The 18406-nt window shown below is 44.9% G+C and overlaps 1 long non-coding RNA gene across 1 annotated transcript; it reads right to left on the reverse strand.

The window, feature by feature from the left end:
• Positions 1-2206: 2206 nt before the first annotated feature.
• On the reverse strand, positions 2207-16611 carry LOC129657577 (uncharacterized). The gene is made up of 4 exons (XR_008716853.1): positions 16500-16611; positions 9070-9265; positions 6071-6121; positions 2207-2628 (listed from the first exon to the last, which is right to left on the reverse strand). It is a non-coding gene; the product is annotated as an uncharacterized LOC129657577 (long non-coding RNA).
• Between the last annotated feature and the right edge of the window lie 1795 nt (positions 16612-18406).

The following is an 18406-nucleotide window of genomic DNA, read 5'->3' on the forward strand; positions in this document are numbered from 1 at the left end:
AAAAAGCAAGAGAGTTTCAGAAAAACATCTATTTCTGCTTTATTGACTATGCCAAAGCCTTTGACTATGTGGATCACAATCAACTGTGGAAAATTCTGAAAGAGATGGGAATACCAGACCACCTGACCTGCCTCTTGAGAAACCTGTATGCAGGTCAGGAAGCAACAGCTAGAACTGGACATGGAACAACAGACTGGTTCCAAATAGGAAAAGGAGTACGTCAAGGCTGTATATTATCACCCTGCTTATTTAACTTATATGCAGAGTACATCATGAGAAACGCTGGACTAGAAGAAACACAAGCTGGAATCAAGATTGCCGGGAGAAATATCAATAACCTCAGATATGCAGATGACACCACCCTTATGGCAGAAAGTGAAGAGGAACTCAAAAGCCTCTTGATGAAAGTGAAAGAGGAGAGTGAAAAAGTTGGCTTAAAGCTCAACATTCAGAAAACGAAGATCATGGCATCCGGTCCCATCACTTCACAGGAAATAGATGGGGAAACAGTGGAAACAGTGTCAGACTTTATTTTTCTGGGCTCCAAAATCACTGCAGATGGTGACTGCAGCCAGGAAATTAAAAGACGCTTACTCCTTGGAAGGAAAGTTATGACCAACCTAGATAGCATATTCAAAAGCAGAGACATTACTTTGCCAACAAAGGTTCGTCTAGTCAAGGCTATGGTTTTTCCAGTGGTCATGTATGGATGTGAGAGTTGGACTGTGAAGAAGGCTGAGTGCCGAAGAATTGATGCTTTTGAACTGTGGTGTTGGAGAAGACTCTTGAGAGTCCTTTGGACTGCAAGGAGATCCAGCCAGTCCATTCTGAAGATCAGCCCTGGGAATTCTTTGGAGGGAATGATGCTAAAGCTGAAACTCCAGTACTTTGGCCACTTCATGCGAAGAGTTGACTCATTGGAAAAGACTCTGATGCTGGGAGGGATTGGGGGCAGGAGGAGAAGGGGACGACAGAGGATGAGATGGCTGGATGGCATCACTGACTCGATGGACGTGAGTCTGAGTAAACTCCGGGAGTTGGTGATGGACAGGGAGGCCTGGTGTGCTGTGATTCATTGGGTCGCAAAGAGTTGGACACGACTGAGCGACTGAACTACCACTAAGGAGAACAACTTTCCAACATGTAGCAATATTTATTCCCAGTGAAAAGGAATACACTAATTCTAATGAAAATTTTTTTTCTGTAATGTTACATATTATATATAATTGCTTTACAATGTTGTGTTAGTTTTGTAACCAGGAAGGGTTAATTTTGAATTTATGTTGGATCTGTTTCTGTGACTTTAACCTTTTATTGTTATTAAACATACATAATGGCCTGCCTCAGGGAGATAACCTGAGCTGCCCTCCCACCTGTGAAGGACTGCAAGCTAGTGAAACACATCCCCTTGCCTGAGGCTTCCCATTCCAGGGGACAATTGCGAGGATTGAATAGTCTTTTTACTTGGTTTCCTCACCTCCCCCACCCCCCATCTCTGATGTGTGAAAGAACCTGGCAACCAGGCCCTGACAAGAAACTTATTTTGAGGCACTAGCCTGCCGTCTTCTCCGTCAGCTGGCTCCCCAGCTAAAATCTGTTCCTTGCCTCAGTGCTTCCTCTCTCGGATTCATTGGCCTGTCCTGTGGTGAACTGAGTCAGCCCAGACTCAGTAACAGTTTCTGCTGTACAATGAAGTGAATTAGTTCCAAGTATACCTATATCACCTCCCCCTTGGACCTTCCTCCCTCCCACCTCCCATCCACCCATCTAGGTCAACACCGAGCACCTGAGCTTAATTCCAAAGGACACACGCACCCTAATACAACTTATCAGGAGTATTGTGCTATGGCTATTTTGTTCAAGGAAGCACTTAAAGGTAAAGGGAAATAATTCCTTTGTTTTTTCTAATTTAGATTGTTTTACTTACTCCAAGGAGAATTTTCTCCATTTTCTCTAAATTTATGGAGGTTTTAATATACCTTTGTAAATGTTTAACAAATTCAAGTAACACTCCCCCACTTCTAACCAGTCTATATTCCAACAAAAACCTCATATTTACGACAGATGTATCGTCTGCTCTCTCTTGATATTGCTGATGGAGTAAAGAGAAAAAAAAAAAAACAGATAAAGGACGTCTGTGGGTTTGGCCAGCAATAAAGGCAGGTTGGGGTGTAAGATTTTTGGATGCCGATCAGAAGCAGATAGAGATACCACCCTCTTTGCACATGGCTGAGGTTGCCTCTCTTGATGGATAAGGACCTGGAAAAAGGAGTTTCTGAGCTTATTCTGAAGGAGAACCCAGCAGGATGGGGACTTGGTCCTCTGGTGAGATGCAAGCAAGGGGGACCCAGGCTTTCCCTGCTCACACATCTGCCTTCACTGCTCGGTGGATGGGCAGGATGGCTCACCTGAGCATCAGGGACTCCTGAAAGAAGTTGTGCTGGTTGGTGTTTCTCCGGATGCTTCTAGAATGCTAGGATGCCTTTGGTGGTTTCATGGGAGCTGGCTGGCTGCCAGGGATCAGGATGGGTAGACAGGGTGCTGAGAAGCAGGCAGGGAGGAGTCTGCTGTGCGAGTTGCTCTGCCCTCTAGTTCTCAGGAGCAGGTCTGTGTGTCTGCAGTGATGCTCTGAGCAGAGGAGAAGCCAGGAAGCCACTCACGCATATGCATGTTAAGGTGGCTGTGGCAGCAGAGATTGGCTGGAGTTGAGGCAGCCAAAGGCAAGAGGCTTGGCCAGGTGATATAGGACCACTTGGTGACGCCCAAATAATCACACGGGTGACCCTTTGTGCCCAGGAAGGGCTCTGCTGTTTGCAAAGCACTTTATATCTGTTACCATGACTAGTGTTCACAAAATAATTAAGGAAGGTGCAAGGCATAGCTTCTTCTTTTTTACTTTTAACTATCAAGAAAGAAACTTAGAGACAGTAAGAATCTTGTCCGTGTCCATGTAATAGGGAAGAATAAATCTCACTCCATATTAAATCTGTTTCTTTTAGTTTAGCCTTTGTGTTCTATTGCATGCATTAAGAATGTTGCCATAGCCTGAAATACACAGGATAGCCCATTCTCAGAGCCCAAAGGCTCTGACCTTTAAGGGTATAACACTTTTCATTTTGTATAGAGAGAAAAAGTTGCAGAGCAGAGAATAACATTTGTCCTGTTGGAGATCTATAGGAATACCCTGACCTGATCTACCTGGACAGCTGTGGGAACAAAGGACTCCTACACCAAGACATTTGCAAGAATCAACCATGCCCCTCCCTTGTGTGTGTGCTAAGTCACTTCAGTTGCCTGCGACTCTTTGCGACCCTATGGACTATAGCCCACAAGGCCCCTCTGTCCATGGGATTCTCCAGGCAAATATACTGGAGTGTGTTGCCATGCCCACCTCCAGGGGATCTTCCCAACTCAGGGATTGAACCTGTGTCTCTTTAAGTCTCCTGCATTGGCAGGCGGGTCCTTTACCACTAGCTTTATTTTACCACTATTTACCATTCTTTACCACTACCATATTCCCAGTGTTATTTTTCTCTTTTGAAAAAGGTCAAACCTACAGAAATATTGATAGAACAATACAAAGCATGTAAGTACTGTACGCTTACAACCTAGATCTCCACCAATTGCTAACGTTTTGTCACATTTGCTTGATTTTTATCTATACATTCTCCCCCCCCGCCCCCCCGCCCCCCCAACCATTTTAAAGTAACTATCTACAGGGAACTTCCCTAGTGGTCCAGTGTTTAAGACCCTATGCTTTCAGTGTAAGGGGTGCAGGTTTGATCCCTGGTCAGGGAACTAGATCCCACAAGCCATGAGATGCAGCCAAAAAAAAAAAAAAAAAAGTAACTATCAGGAAAGTGAGCTTCCCAGGTGGTGCTAGTGGTAGAGAACCTGCCTGCCAATGCAGGAGACCTAAGAAATCCAGGTTTGATCCGGGTCAGAAAGATCACCTGGACGAGGAAATAGCAACCCACTCCAGTTTTCTTGCCTGAAAAGTCTCATGGACAGAAGGGCTTTGTGGGCTACAGTCCAGAGAGTCACACAGAGCTGGCCATGACTAAAGTGACTTAGCACACACACACATCAAGAAAGTAACTTAGAGAGGGTAAGAAACTTGTCCATGTTCATGTAATAGGGAAGAATAAATCTAACTCCTTGGAAAAAAAGCTATGACAAACCTAGACAGCATATTAAAAAGCAGAGACATTGCTTTGCCAACAAAGGTCAGTGTAGTCAAAGCTATGGTTTTTCCCATAGTCGTGTATGGATGTGAGAATTGGACCATAAAGAAGGCTGAGTGCCAGAGAATTGATGCTTTTGAACTGTGGTGTTGGAGAAGACTCTTCAGAGACCCTTGGACTGCAAGATCAAACCAGTCAATCTTAAAGGAAATCTAGGGGATTTTTGCTGCTTTTTTTTTGTGCTGTTTTGCTGCTTTCTCAGGAATGTCTCCTGGAATTTAATCTTACTCATTCTCTCTTCCTTGCTTGCTCTTTCCCCTGCCCTTAAGTTAGAGGTTCTGGCTGACGTGTCAGCATTAGCTAGATACTGTTCTGCATGCAGAACAAACTCTCTTATCCTCAAAGACCTTTCTTTACAACTCTCATGTGATGACCTCCAGACTTCCAGGAGGATCCTTAATCCCAGAGTTCTGATCTCTGTCTTGCTTTAGTGCTCTTCGTTAAAGACTGTAAGTTACCAATAAATACGCACTCAGCATTTGTGGTTCAGCAGGTAAAGAATCCACCCGCAATGCGGGAGACCTGGGTTTGATCCCTGGGTTGGGAAGATCCCCTGGAGAAGGGAAAGGCTATCCACTCCAGGTTTCTGGCTTGGAGAATTCCATGGACTTTATAGTCATGGGGTTGCAAAGAGTCAGAAACAACTGAGTGACTTTCACTTTCATGGATTTTGGGCTTCCCTGCTGGCTCAGGTGGTAAAGAATCTGTCTGCAATGAAGGAGACCTGGGTTCGATCCCTGGGTCAAGAAGATCCCCTGGAGAAGGGAATGGCAACCCACTCCAGTATTCTTGCCTGGAGAATCCCATGGACAGAGGAGCCTGGTGGGCTACAGTCCGTAGGGTCACAAAGAGTCCAACACGACTGAGTGAGTAACACACATACATATAGTGTTTCCTCGGGAGTTGCTCTTTTGCAACTCTCCCTGCACTGTCTGTCTCCATTATCCTGTGTGTGAGAATTATTCAGTGTGAAACTGTCACAGAAATCAATCCTGAGTGTTCACTGGAAGGTCTGATGCTGAAGTTGAAGCACCAATAATGGCCACCTGATGTGAAGAGCTGACTCATTAGAAAAGACCTTGATGCTGGGAAAGATTGAGGGCAGGAGGAGAAGGGGATGACAGAGAAGGAGATGGTTGGATGGCATCACTGACTCGATGGACATGAGTTTGAGTAAGCTCTGGGACTTGGTGATGGACAGGAAAGGCTGGCGTGCTGCAGTCCATGGGGTCGCAAAGAGTCAGACAGGACTGAGCAATTGTACAATAATAAAATATAACTCCATATTAGATTTGTTTCTTTCACTTTGGCTTTTGAATTCATCCCCAAGTCCAGGACTTTTCAACAGTTTCACCACATAAACCTCCATTTTAAAAAAAAATAATTAACACAAGAAATTACTTGCTTGCAATAGGTGCCTCATTCCGGGATGGAGCAGGGGGAGGTGGAGCCCAGCATTTTTATCTAGTTGCATAGATGGCAGTGTGTTTATTGAAGACAGCCATCTTTGAAGTACGTGCCTTGGCAAGCAAAGCTTAAGTCAGCCACTTGGATTACAAAAACAGAAAGAAAACCCAGCTGTCAAGGCTGCACTACCCTCCCTTCTCCTTTAGTTGCCTCCTTGCCCCCCGACTGCCTGCTCTCATTTTTGTTTGTTTCATCATGACGATGAAACTGTTCACAAATATACCAGTGACTTCCTCAGTGCTGGGCATAACTGCCTCTCAACACTTTTCAGCATTTGACCTTGTCTGCATTCTTGAAGGTACCAGCTAGTTTGAGAAATCTCAAGAAGAGTTCTTTTGTAGTAGAGGATGGAGACTCACCGTCCGCTGCTCTAGAAGGCTAAAAGTTTCAGGGAAGCAGGTTCTCTATCACTATGAGGAAGAAAACACACAAATATAAATGCTCAGAAAAGACTCTGTGACAGTTTGTTCAGGTCCAAGAGAGGTTCTGTTTTTCTAAATGTTTGTGTTATTACCATCATACTGTTGGCACCACATGGAAGAGATGAAAAGCAGGTGGAAATTGGGAATATCATTTCAAATACTCTTTGGAAAAAGAAGATTGATGAGATGGCAGGAAGATTGGCTGGTAGGAAACAGCAGTGCCATTTCAAAGCAAAATCTAACCATCTTCATGGCCAGGGAGAGGAGAAAAACTTGAGGACCTCTCTTGAGATGTCATTTTCTCTCTGTTTTCTTATGGGGAAAAAAAAATCTTACTGATTCAATCAGATAAATCAAAGACCTGCCTATACAACTTGCCTATTTCAGTTATTTTAGAATCAAAATGCTTATCTTTGGTAAGTAAAGGTGGAGAAGTTATGGAAAGAAACCTGACTCTAACTATAAACTGAATAGATGGAAGAGTGAGAATAAAAACAAATTAAAACAATATTGCAATGAACTCTCAACTTTCATTTAAAAAAATATATGATGATGTTTTTCAGCTTTTCACATTTGACATATCAGTATATCATGACAAAATGAAAAATCAATTTCAGCTGTGTATATTTTAAACGTTTACCTAAAATGATTTGAACTCACCAACCTGAAAGCCCAGATGAATGTATTAAACTGCTTATTGTATTTTTATGAATTAAAACTTTATTTTATATTATGTTATAGACAGGACACAGTTCTGTTTGGTGACATTTGGCATAGAAAATTGAACTGAACAATGGTCTAATTAGAACAGTAAATGATATGGGTTTAATTAGCCCTTATTCCCGATGACAGACTTGGTCAGTTGCCAGATATCTATATTTTCTTTTCACTTGACTCTTGCTGAAATATTGCCTCTAGTAGAGCTGCTTGCTGCTGCTTCTGCTGCTGCTAAGTCGCTTCAGTTGTGTCTGACTCTGTGCGACTCCATAGACGGCAGCCCACCAGGCTCCACTGTCCCTGGGATTCTCCAAGCAATAACACTGGAGTGGATTGCCATTTCCTTCTCCAATGCATGAAAGTGAAAAGTGAAAGTGAAGTTGCTCAGTCGTGTCCGACTCTTAGCGACCCTATGGACTGCAGCCTACCAGGCTCCTCCGTCCATGGGATTTTCCAGGCAAGAGTACTGGAGTGGGGTGCCACTGCCTTCTCAGAGTAGAGCTGCTTATTGTGCTATAAATAGATGACTTGGTAAGAAGCCAGAAACCCACTGATGGGTGAGACGTGGGTAAAAATTATTGGAAAACCTCCTCCTTGCTAGGAGTCATTATTTCTTCATTTCATATTTGAAGGTCCTTTCTACAGATCCCACTCTTAATTTAATTTGTTATTTGTTTTTCGGTTTTTTTTTTTTTTTGGTTGGATGAGGTAACTTGGCCTAAAGGCTTAAGGAAATCTGCGTAATATCTAGTGGAGTCCCTTGCTTCAGTTTATTAGATGTCAGGGTTTCCTGCATAAACTCTCCCGGCCTCTAAGGTAGAACTCACCTATGAGGTCCTGTCTGATTCTAGCTTTTCTGTATGTCAACTGGATGTGGTTTTGTTTGTTTGCTTGCTTGTTTTCAATTAAAATATTAAAGTGTTGGCTTTACAAAAGAACTTTACAAAATGCAGAGACACAAATACAAAAGAAGTAAAATAGCTCAGTATCCTTCCACCTAGAGGTAGCGGCTGCTAACATTTTAATGAACCTCTGATTCCCTTCCTAGGCATGGACATACTTACTTGTATTAAATGTGGTAAGGCTTACATCCTTCTCTAATTATTGCGTCTTATCCCCAAATGTTTAAAAAGAAATTTCAAAATCCATAGAAATTCAGAAAAAACTAAAATCCATTCTGACTTGATCACCACCTGACTTCATCAAATTGAATGTTTTGTCATGTTTGTGTCAGATTTTTTTATGGGAGGGGTGGGAGGAGAATAAAATGTTCCGTTGGTATTCCTTTTGTTTTCCCTAACACCCTTCACTCCTTGTCCTGTTCTCTCCATCCTTAGAGGCACTTTGGTGGGTTTTCTTCCAGCCCATATGTTTGTGCTTTTACTACTGCATTTTCATGTGGATATTAACATTGGGTGGTATTGTTTAGTCACTAAGTCGTGTCTGACTCTTGGCAACCACATGGACTATAGCCTTCCAGGCTCTGTCCATGGGATTTCCCAGGCAAGACTATTGGAGTGAGTAGCCATTTCCTTCTCTGGGGATGTTCCTGAGCCAGGGATAGAACCTGCCTCTCCTACATCTCCTGCATTGGCAGGCAGATTCTTTACCACTAGTGCCACCTGGGAAGCCTGGATATTCACATACTTATTCCTTTATCTATAGGTGAGATAGAAAATGCTATGTGTGTTTCTATTTTGATGTAATTAAATCTGTCAGTCTTTTCCTTTGGGATTTCTACCTTGGTTGATGTATCTAGGACAATCTCTGTTGCATCAAGTCTGTGTGACTTTTACTCTATAACTTTTTTACTATTTTATGGTGGTCAAACAACTCCATTTAGAAAAAATTATTTCCAGAAGATATGTCTTTTCTATGGTTTTAAAAAAAAACAAATGGGCATTTACAAGATTTTTGATTTTCTAACTTGACTTTATCATACTTCAGCAACCTCTTCCTATCTAGAAGGCCTAGATATAGCGAGAGTTTCCTTTTGCAAGGTTGAGTGAAAAGTTGAGAGCAGCTTTTTCATATTATAGACATAGGCTTTCTATAAATGGACAGTCTTCCCAAAGGGCGATGGGCAGTTCCTATTGGCTGCATGCGGTAAGTTATTCCACCGTTTCTATTAATATCTTTCGATGTCAAGGTCTTGGTAGAACCACCACCAACTGCCTAACCGCTAATTTCTATCCTTTGCCCACTGCGGCTCCGCTCACCTTCCGAGCCATTAAGGTCTTCGTCAGTCTCCACGCGTGAGTGGTCACCGCAGGTACCGGATCCGAGCGGGTCCAAGGCGTCCACGCCCACCCGCGAGGGCCTGGCGGAGGCTTGGCCTAAGCCCTGCAGTCTTGGGCCAAGAAACCTGGTGGTTGGTCAGCAAGATGCGGGCTCTGAGCGGCCGCTGCCCTTCAGCTGCAGAGGTGAGGGTGAGGGTGAGGTTTGCTGTGGCTTCCAGTGGATGGCGGTGGTGTGAGCTCTGAGGGCCCGCAAGACACAGCCCAAGCTGTCGGAGTGAGTGCACCCCCAGTTCACCTACCCACCAGAGATCCCGGCCCAGGGGCCCCCGGTTCGCCCGCCTGCAGGAGGTGCCGTCCGAGGCCCCCAGTTCACCTGCCCACCGGAGGCCAGAGGACCTGGAGGGCCCCCGGGTTGAAGGCAGCCATTCGCTTCTCACCGTGCTCCCTGCCGGAACTGTATGTAATATTCTTGAAATGCAAAGATTATAAACATGTAGAACAGATCACTAATTGCCTGGTATTAAAGAAGAGGTGGGGTGGGTGCAAAGGAGATAGGGCTGTAAAAGGCTACTTGAAGGATCCTTGTGATAGAAGTGTTCTGTATTGACTGAATTATGTCGACCATGACTAGTTTTCTGTGATTATGGTTTCAGTGTGTCTGCCCTCTGATGCCCTCTCTCAACACCTGCCATCTTACTTGGGTTTCTCTTACCTTGGACGTGGGAAAACCACTAAACCATTCAGGTATGACCTAAATCAAATCCCTTATGATTATACAGTGGAAGTGAGAAATAGATTTAAGGGACTAGATCTGATAGAGTGCCTGATGAACTATGGAATGAGGTTCATGACACTGTACAGGAGACAGGGATCAAGACCATCCCATGGAAAAGAAATGCAAAAAAACAAAATGGCTGTCTGGGGATGCCTTACAAATAGCTGTGAAAAGAAGAGAAGCCAAAAGCAAAGGAGAAATGGAAAGATATAAGCATCTGAATGCAGAGTTCCAAAGAATAGCAAGAAGAGATAAGAAAGCCTTCCTCAGCGATCAATGCAAAGAAATAGAGGAAAACAATAGAATGGGAAAGACTAGAGATCTCTTCAAGAAAATTAGAGATACCAAGGGAACATTTCATGCAAAGATGGGCTCGATAAAGGACAGAAATGGTATGGACCTAACAGAAGCAGAAGATATTAAGAAGAAGTGGCAAGAATACACAGAAGAACTGTACAAAAAAGATCTTCATGACCAAGACAATTACAATGGTGTGATCACTCACCTACAGCCAGACATCCTGGAATGTGAAGTCAAGTGGGCCTTAGAAAGCATCATTACGAACAAAGCTAGTGGAGGTGATGGAATTCTGGTTGAGCTATTTCAAATCCTGAAAGATGATGCTGTGGAAGTGCTACACTCAATATGCCAGCAAATTTGGGAAACTCAGCAGTGGCCACAGGACTGGAAAATGTCAGTTTTCATTCCAATCCCAAAGAAAGGCAATGCCAAAGAATGCTCAAACTACCGCACAATTGCATTCATCTCACTCGCTAGTAAAGTAATGCTCAAAATTCTCCAAGCCAGGCTTCAGCAATACATGAACTGTGAACTTCCAGATGTTCAAGCTGGTTTTAGAAAAGGCAGAGGAACCAGAGATCAAATTGCCAACATCCGCTGGATCATGGAAAAAGGAAGAGAGTTCCAGAAAAACATCTATTTCTGCTTTATTGACTATGCCAAAGCCTTTGACTGTGTGGATCACAATCAACTGTGGAAAATTCTGAAAGAGATGGGAATACCAGAACACCTGACCTGCCTCTTGAGAAACCTATATGCAGGTCAGGAAGCAACAGTTAGAACTGGACATGGAACAACAGACTGGTTCCAAATAGGAAAAGGAGTACGTCAAGGCTGTATATTGTCACCCTGCTTATTTAACTTATATGCAGAGTACATCATGAGAAATGCTGGGCTGGAAGAAGCACAATCTGGAATCAAGATTGCCGGGAGAAATAACATTAACCTCAGATATGCAGATGACACCACCCTTATAGTAGAAAGTGAAGAGGAACTAAAAAGCCTCTTGATGAAAGTGAAAGAGGAGAGTGAAAAAGTTGGCTTAAAGCTCAACATTCAGAAAACGAAGATCATGGCATCTGGTCCCATCCTTTCATGGGAAACAGATGGGGAAACAGTGTCAGACTTTATTTTTCTGGGGTCCAAAATCACTGCAGACGGTGATTGCAGCCATGACATTAAAAGTCGCTTACCCCTTGGAAGGAAAGTTATGATCAACCTAGATAGCATATTCAAAAGCAGAGACATTACTTTGCCAACAAAGGTCTGTCTAGTCAAGTCTATGGTTTTTCCAGTGGTCATGTATGGATGTGAGAGTTGGACTGTGAAGAAGGCTGAGCGCCGAAGAATTGATGCTTTTGAACTGTGGTGTTGGAGAAGACTCTTGAGAGTCCCTTGGACTGCAAGGAGATCCAACCAGTCCATCCTAAAGGAGATCGGTCCTGGGTGTTCATTGGAAAGACTGATGCTAAAGCTGAAACTCCAGTACTTTGGCCACCTCATGCTAAGTGTTGACTCATTGGAAAAGACCCTGATGCTGGGAGGGATTGGGGGCAGGAGGAAAAGGGGACAACAGAGGATGAGATGGCTGGATGGCATCACTGACTCGATGGACGTGAGTTTGAGTAAACTCCAGGAATTGGTGATGGACAGGGAGGCCTGGCATGCTGTGATTCATGGGGTCACAAAGAGTCAGACACGACTGAGTGACTGAACTGAACTGAGTCAAGCCATGGAAGAAAACAGAAGAGGACACTCAATACACCTGTGAGCCCCTGGGAGATCTCAGATACCTATTCAGAACTACAAATGAGTGCCACCATTCTAACAAAAACCCCAAAATTAAGTTTCTGGGGATAAGATTTCTCAGGACAGCTCTAAAGAGCCAACACAGCTTGGCAGGGGTTGTACTCCAAAACAGACAGGAGATAGATCTTCTTAACCCTGAACAAGGAGGGACTTGAGCCATCTGAATGATAAGTGTTGTTTCTGGGTAAATAGCTCTAGCTAAGTTAAAGAAAGTCTCACAGTCCTCAAGAAAAACATTCAGACCCCACAGGATCTCAAAGAACGAGCTGGAGAGTTCTCTGGGTGGCTACAATCTCTCTTTGGGGGATCTTCCTGGTGATGGGAATCTGGAGTTGGCTGATGCCTCTACTAGTCTCTGTTATCACCATATTGATGCTGCTTATGATTGCTCCGTGTATTATCAATTGTCTAACCCACTGTGTCTCTGCCCAGGTCAACAAGCTACAACATCCATTGCCAGTTCAACAAAGATATATAAAACTATAACCGACCAAGAAAATATCACTCACCCTTAGATGGACACCGCTATAAGGACTCTGAGGCCTGAGACTGGCAAGAGGGGGAGGCCCAACGCCCCTCACCATCCCATTTCAGCAGCAAGTAGCCAGAAAGACCTCGATGCCCCTATTCCCAAAGAATTGGGCCTCCCATCTCTTGAAGGGGGGATGTTAGGTAGTTAGAATAAGGAAAAAAGAGTACAGAATGGTGGTGGCTAAAAGACAAGGAAGGGAAAAGCCCATGAAAACAGAACAAAGGAAGGGCCAGGACCAGAGTGAGAACCTCAGGTAGAACAAACAGCATTCAAGGCTAGCCCAATTCACATAGGGCAGGCCCAGGGGGAGGAGAAAAACATATAAAAAGAGGAGTCAGAGGGCCAGGGGTCTCTCTCTCTTGCCTCTTCGCGTCTTTTGGGTCAGCATGCCCTCATGCCTCAAGGATGTATTTTCCTTTGTTTTCTAAATAATACTCAGCTTTAACACGGAGCTGTAACACTGATCAGTCCAAGGGCTGTAACGCTGGTCTGTCGCTTCAAAGTTTTGTTGTGACGACAGAACCGAGGAAATCACACAGTCCCCCAACACCTCCTCTGGCCCCGGCCTCTCACACGTGCTGTGGTTGGCTGTCTTGCACTGGCTGTGGCTTCCTGGAGCTGCTCCTTAAGTTGCTGGCCTGCTCTCCTTAGTGAACTTTCAAGTGCTTGAGTAAAGGGCCTGCTGCCGACTTGGGGCCAGATCCTTTGCTTGTTGGTTGGCTTAGGGGCCGGGTGCCTTGGTAGGGCATAGGGGTGAGGCGGATGACCTTAAGTGACTCTTCTGTTGGCTCCTGCTATTGCAGGACATGATGGGCTGTCATGATTCTGGCTGGAGTACCCTTAGTTTGTTAGAGAGCACATAAGACCGAGGGCCCTGGCCCATGTAACCAGACACCTTAGGAGACAGCTTCCCCAAAGCAGGGTTCTATATTGTGACCCGGCATGGATGGATCTAGAGAGGTGGGAGAGCACAGAGGTGTTTGCATCCGCCCCCTGCCTGCTGGCAATACTGTAATATCTCTGGTTGTGGGGACTGGGGAAGCCTTTTAGCAGCCTTGTTGGAGGTGGAATGGGGGTTGCAGGGCTGATCTGTAATTAGGCCTTTTGTATAGCCACGGCTGCTAGGCTCCTCTTAAGCTTTGGCATAGTTACTGCCACAAGTCAGCTGTGAGTCTTCACTGGATCATGTCTTTTTTTTGTCCTGGAAAATTGGTTTGCAGAAAGGAAAGGAGAAAACCCTTACCATTACTCAGCTGATTTCATGAAATGTAGCAGGTGGAATGCATTTTCTGAAGATCTCTTAATTTGAAAAATATATTCTGTAACTGACAGGTAGATCATAGTTCGTTTGTGATTTACATAGGCTAGAAATATCAAAATGTGATGAAAAGAATTTTCACATACGTGGAGTGCATTTTAGGTATTAATATTTTAAAATGTCTTCTATGATTAGAAAGGAAAAATACCTTTGGACTTGATTTCTTAAACTCAGAGCTTTCCTTAAATTATTCAAATTCTTCTGCATTGGACTTAGGGCATTATTTTGATGCTGAACAGTACTAGATGGGAAGAATCAGAGGACTCTTCATTCAGTTGCAGCAGCCGCCTTCTCAGGACCCTGGGGTAGTTGCAGGAGAAGAGTGGTCTACTGGCAATGACTGCTGTGGAATCAGGTGGATGTGACACGGAGTGTATCCCAGCTGTTTAATAGCTCTGTGGGCTTTTCAACAATTTATTAATACTTCTCTTGGCACCTTTATATAAAACTTGTTCATTTAGGGATGATGATACTGATTGTAAAAACAGTGATTGTGTGTTTTCTACCTATATCCATGCCCTTTGCAATGTGATTTTACAGCTGGTTCTGTAAAAAGTGAAACAAAAGATGGAGAGACAGAAATCTGTCCTTTCAACTTTGGGTTGAGGCTGGTCTCATGTGCTTTGGCCAGAAAAATGCAGTAGGTATGACCCTAACAGCTTTGGGCCTAGGCTGGAAAGATCTTGAATGTTTTGCTTTTTCTCTGGATCCCTGCTCTCCATGAAAACAAGCCCATATGAGCTTGCTGGATGACAGCCAGGTGCCCAGGTGGCACCCAGCTCAACCCCAGAAGTAGAGCACCCTAGTCAACCAGCAGCAGACCATACACTCACCTTGGTGTCCAGGTGAAATGAACGAATGGCTCGGCTGAGCTAAGCTCACTGTGCTGACCATGAGTTCAACCATGAGCTAACTAGGTTTTGGGGTAGTTTATCATGCAACAGTAGCCAATTAGCATGCACAACCAATTAACATGCACACCCATTCCAAGCTGGATGCCAGGTCGAGTGGCTAAGATTCGTAGCTCCCAATGTTGGGGGCCTGAGTTGGATCCCTGATCAGGAAACTAGATCCCACATGCCCCAACTAAATAAATAAATTAAAAAAATACTCCTCCATCTATGTACGTCCATATATTGACACAGCCCACAGAGGGGCACTGTTAATGTGTTTGTGGATTTCCATACCAGTCACAGGAAGAACGGTGGAGAAAAGGAGGGACAAAGCAGTCTGGCCTAGTCCTCACCAGAACTTCTGGGATCACAAGTCCTTGCACAGGGTAGGTCATATATTCTTCCTGGCTGTTAACTTCCCCTGCTGCAGCTGCTGCTGCCAGTTTCCACCCCATGCTATTGCAGGTAGTTGTGACCTTGTCCGCCAACACCAGCGCACTTGTGCTGGCAGCATGGCTGTGTGATGGGGAGGACCGTGAAGGCAAGGCCAGGCTGAGGAGGGGGGAGGCCTCTGCTACCCGCTTCTGCATCAGCTCCATTTCCAAGCACTGCCCTCCTTCCCTGCTGCTCCCACTCATAAGAGCTTCAACCCACAGGACCTGGGCATTCAGGGAGCTTCCCAGTCAGAGAACTTTCTCGTTTCACCTTCACTGCATATATCTGATTAGGATATATTTGCAAGCACAGACATTTATAGGGACTCTGTGTTTTGGACTTGCACCCTGACTCAAAGTTAATTTATTTAAAAAAATACTGAAAAATTTTTGAAGAGTTGATCATTAAATTCGCTACTTCTCTTATTTCTAACTTTATTGCATTATGACTTGGAAATGTAATGTGTAAAATTCGTGTCCTTTTTACTAAGTATATCCTTTTGTTTACAGGATATGCATTTATTTATTAGCAAGACTGTTAGCTCAGGTTTTTTAATAATTCATTTTGTTACCACAATCTTTTGGGTTTCTACATACAGGTCAGTTATGTTTCCAGTTTTAAGTGCTTTAAAAAAAAATAAAACAAAACATTCTGGCCCTTTATTCTCTCTCTTAGACTTTCTCTCTAGAGTTCCTGATCTAATACCTTTTTTGTCAATTAAGACTGCTTTGGCAGGCTTCCTTTGTGGCTCAGACGGTCAAGAACCTGTCTGCAATGAGGTAGATCCGGGTTCCAGCCCTGCGTTTGGAAGATTCTCCTGGAGAAGGCACTGGCTACCCACTCCAGTATTGCCTGGAGAATTCCATGGACAGAGGAGCACGGCGGGCTACAGTCCATGGGGTCACAAAGGACACGACTGAGAGCGACTAATACTTTCACTTTCAGCTTTAGATGCCCAGCCAGCCGGGTCCAGAGGGAAGATCTACGGCAGTCCAGAGGGAGAGAGAAAAAGGTGGCCTTCAAAAGGCAATTCCAGGTCCCTAAGTACCAGGTACTATAATTCTGTTTTAAACTGGATCTACTGTTTCAGACACCCAGCGTGGGGCTTCAACGAGTTCTCCGTAAAGATCTGAGTAACTACGGAGGCTCCCTACGCCAGCCTCACTGCACTTGGCGGCAGAGCGGGGACGAAAGGAGAAGGTGCGGCCAGAGGAGTAGGCAGAGCGGCAGCTGAGCTAGCCAAGCTCCAGGAACCCCAGGCTGTGCTGTGCTGGCTGCCGGAAGTGCAAGCCGCTTGCTGTTCAGCGAGAAATCCAGTCTCACCACCAGCATCTCGTGGAGACGTACCTGTCTGCAGGGTCACTCCAACCACCCTGGGCTCGCCGCCTCGCTTTGTCTCCGCAGGCAGGAGATGCTGGGGAAGAAGAGCACTCTTCTTTGCCTGGCAGGACCTCCCTCCGCCCACGCGGAGGGAAGGCGGGGTGGGGGTGGGGGCCCTCGCTGCGCATTCTGGGAGCTGTGGTCTCAGCTGCTGCACCGGTGGCTTGCAGGGCTGTAGGACTACAATTCCCGGTTGCACAGGGTAGGTCGTGGGGGTGGTGCCCAGCCTTCCGCGCTCACAGAGGGGGCAGGGCAGGAGGCGGGGCTGTCGCAGCGCATTCTAGGAGCTGTGGCGTCTTAGCCAGCTGTAGCAGGTGCCTTGAGGAGGTTGTTTAGTCGCTCAGTCCTGTCCATCTCTGTGACCCCATAGGATGCGGCACACCAGGCTTCCCTGTCCTTCGCTATCTCCTGGAGTTTGCTCAAACTCACGTCCGTTGCATCAGAGTTGCTGTCAAACCGTCTCATTCTCTGTTGTCCCTCAATCTTTCCATGCATCAGGGTCTTTTTCAATGAGTCGGTACTTCCCATTAGGTGGTCAAAGTATTGGAGCTTCAGCTTCAGCATCGGTCCTTCCAATGAATATTCAGGATTGATTTCCTTTAGGATTGATTGGTTTGATCTCCTTGCTGTCCAAGGGACTCTGGAGGGTCTTCTCCAGCACCACAGTTCAAAAGCATCAGTTCTTTGGCACTCAGCCTTCTTTATGGTCCCAACTCTCACATCCATACATGACTACTGGAAAAACCATAGGTTTAACTATATGGACCTTTGTTGGTAATGTCTCTGTTTTTTAATACGCTGTCTATCTTTGTCATTGCTTTTCTTCCAAGGAACCAGCGTCTTTTAATTTCATGGCTGCAGTCACCGTCTGAAGTGATTTTGGAGCCCAAGAAAATAAAGTCTATCACTGTTTCCATTGTTTCCCTATCTATTTGCCACGAAGTGAGGGGACTGGCGGAGAAGGCAATGGCACCCCACTCCAGTACTCTTGCCTGGAAAATCCCATGGACAGAGGAGCCTGGTAGGCTGCAGTCCATGGGGTCACTAAGAGTCGAACACGACTGAGCGACTTCACTTTCACTTTTCACTTTCAAGCACTGGAGAAGGAAATGGCAACCCACTTAGTGTTCTTGCCTGGAGAATCCCAGGGATGGGGGAGCCTGGTGGGCTGCCATCTCTGGGGTCGTACAGAGTCGGACACGACTGAAGCGACTTAGCAGAGGGGACTGGATGCCATTATCTTCATTTTTTGAATGTTGAGTTTCTTCTTTACTGCTTTTTTTAAAATTTAAATTTATTTATTTTAATTGGAGGCTAATTACTTTACAATATTGTATTGGTTTTGCCATACATCAACATGAATCTGCCACGGGTGTACACATGTTCCCCATCCTGAACCCCCCTCCCACCTCCCTCCCCATACCATCCCTCTGGGTCATCCCAGTGCACCAGCCCCAAGCATCCTGTATCCTGCATTGAACCTGGACTGGTGATTTGTTTCTTATATGATATTATACATGTTTCAATGTCATTCTCCCAAATCATCCCACCCTCGCCCTCTCCCACAGAGTCCAAAAGACTGCTCTATACATCTGTGTCTCTTTTGCTGTCTCACATATAGGGTTATCGTTACCATCTTTCTAAATTCCATATATATGCGTTAGTATACTGTATTGGTGTTTTTCTTTCTGGTTTACTTCACTCTGTATAATAGGCTCCAGTTTCATCCACCTCATTAGAACTGATTCAAATGTATTCTTTTTAATGGCTGAATAACACTCCATTGTGTATATGTACCACAGCTTTCTTATCCATTTGTCTGCTGATGGACATCTAGGTTGCGTCCATGTCCTGGCTATTATAAACAGTGCTGT

The sequence above is a fragment of the Bubalus kerabau genome, chromosome 1 (genome assembly GCF_029407905.1).
Source record: "Bubalus kerabau isolate K-KA32 ecotype Philippines breed swamp buffalo chromosome 1, PCC_UOA_SB_1v2, whole genome shotgun sequence".
In the NCBI taxonomy this organism is placed as follows: domain Eukaryota; kingdom Metazoa; phylum Chordata; class Mammalia; order Artiodactyla; family Bovidae; genus Bubalus; species Bubalus kerabau.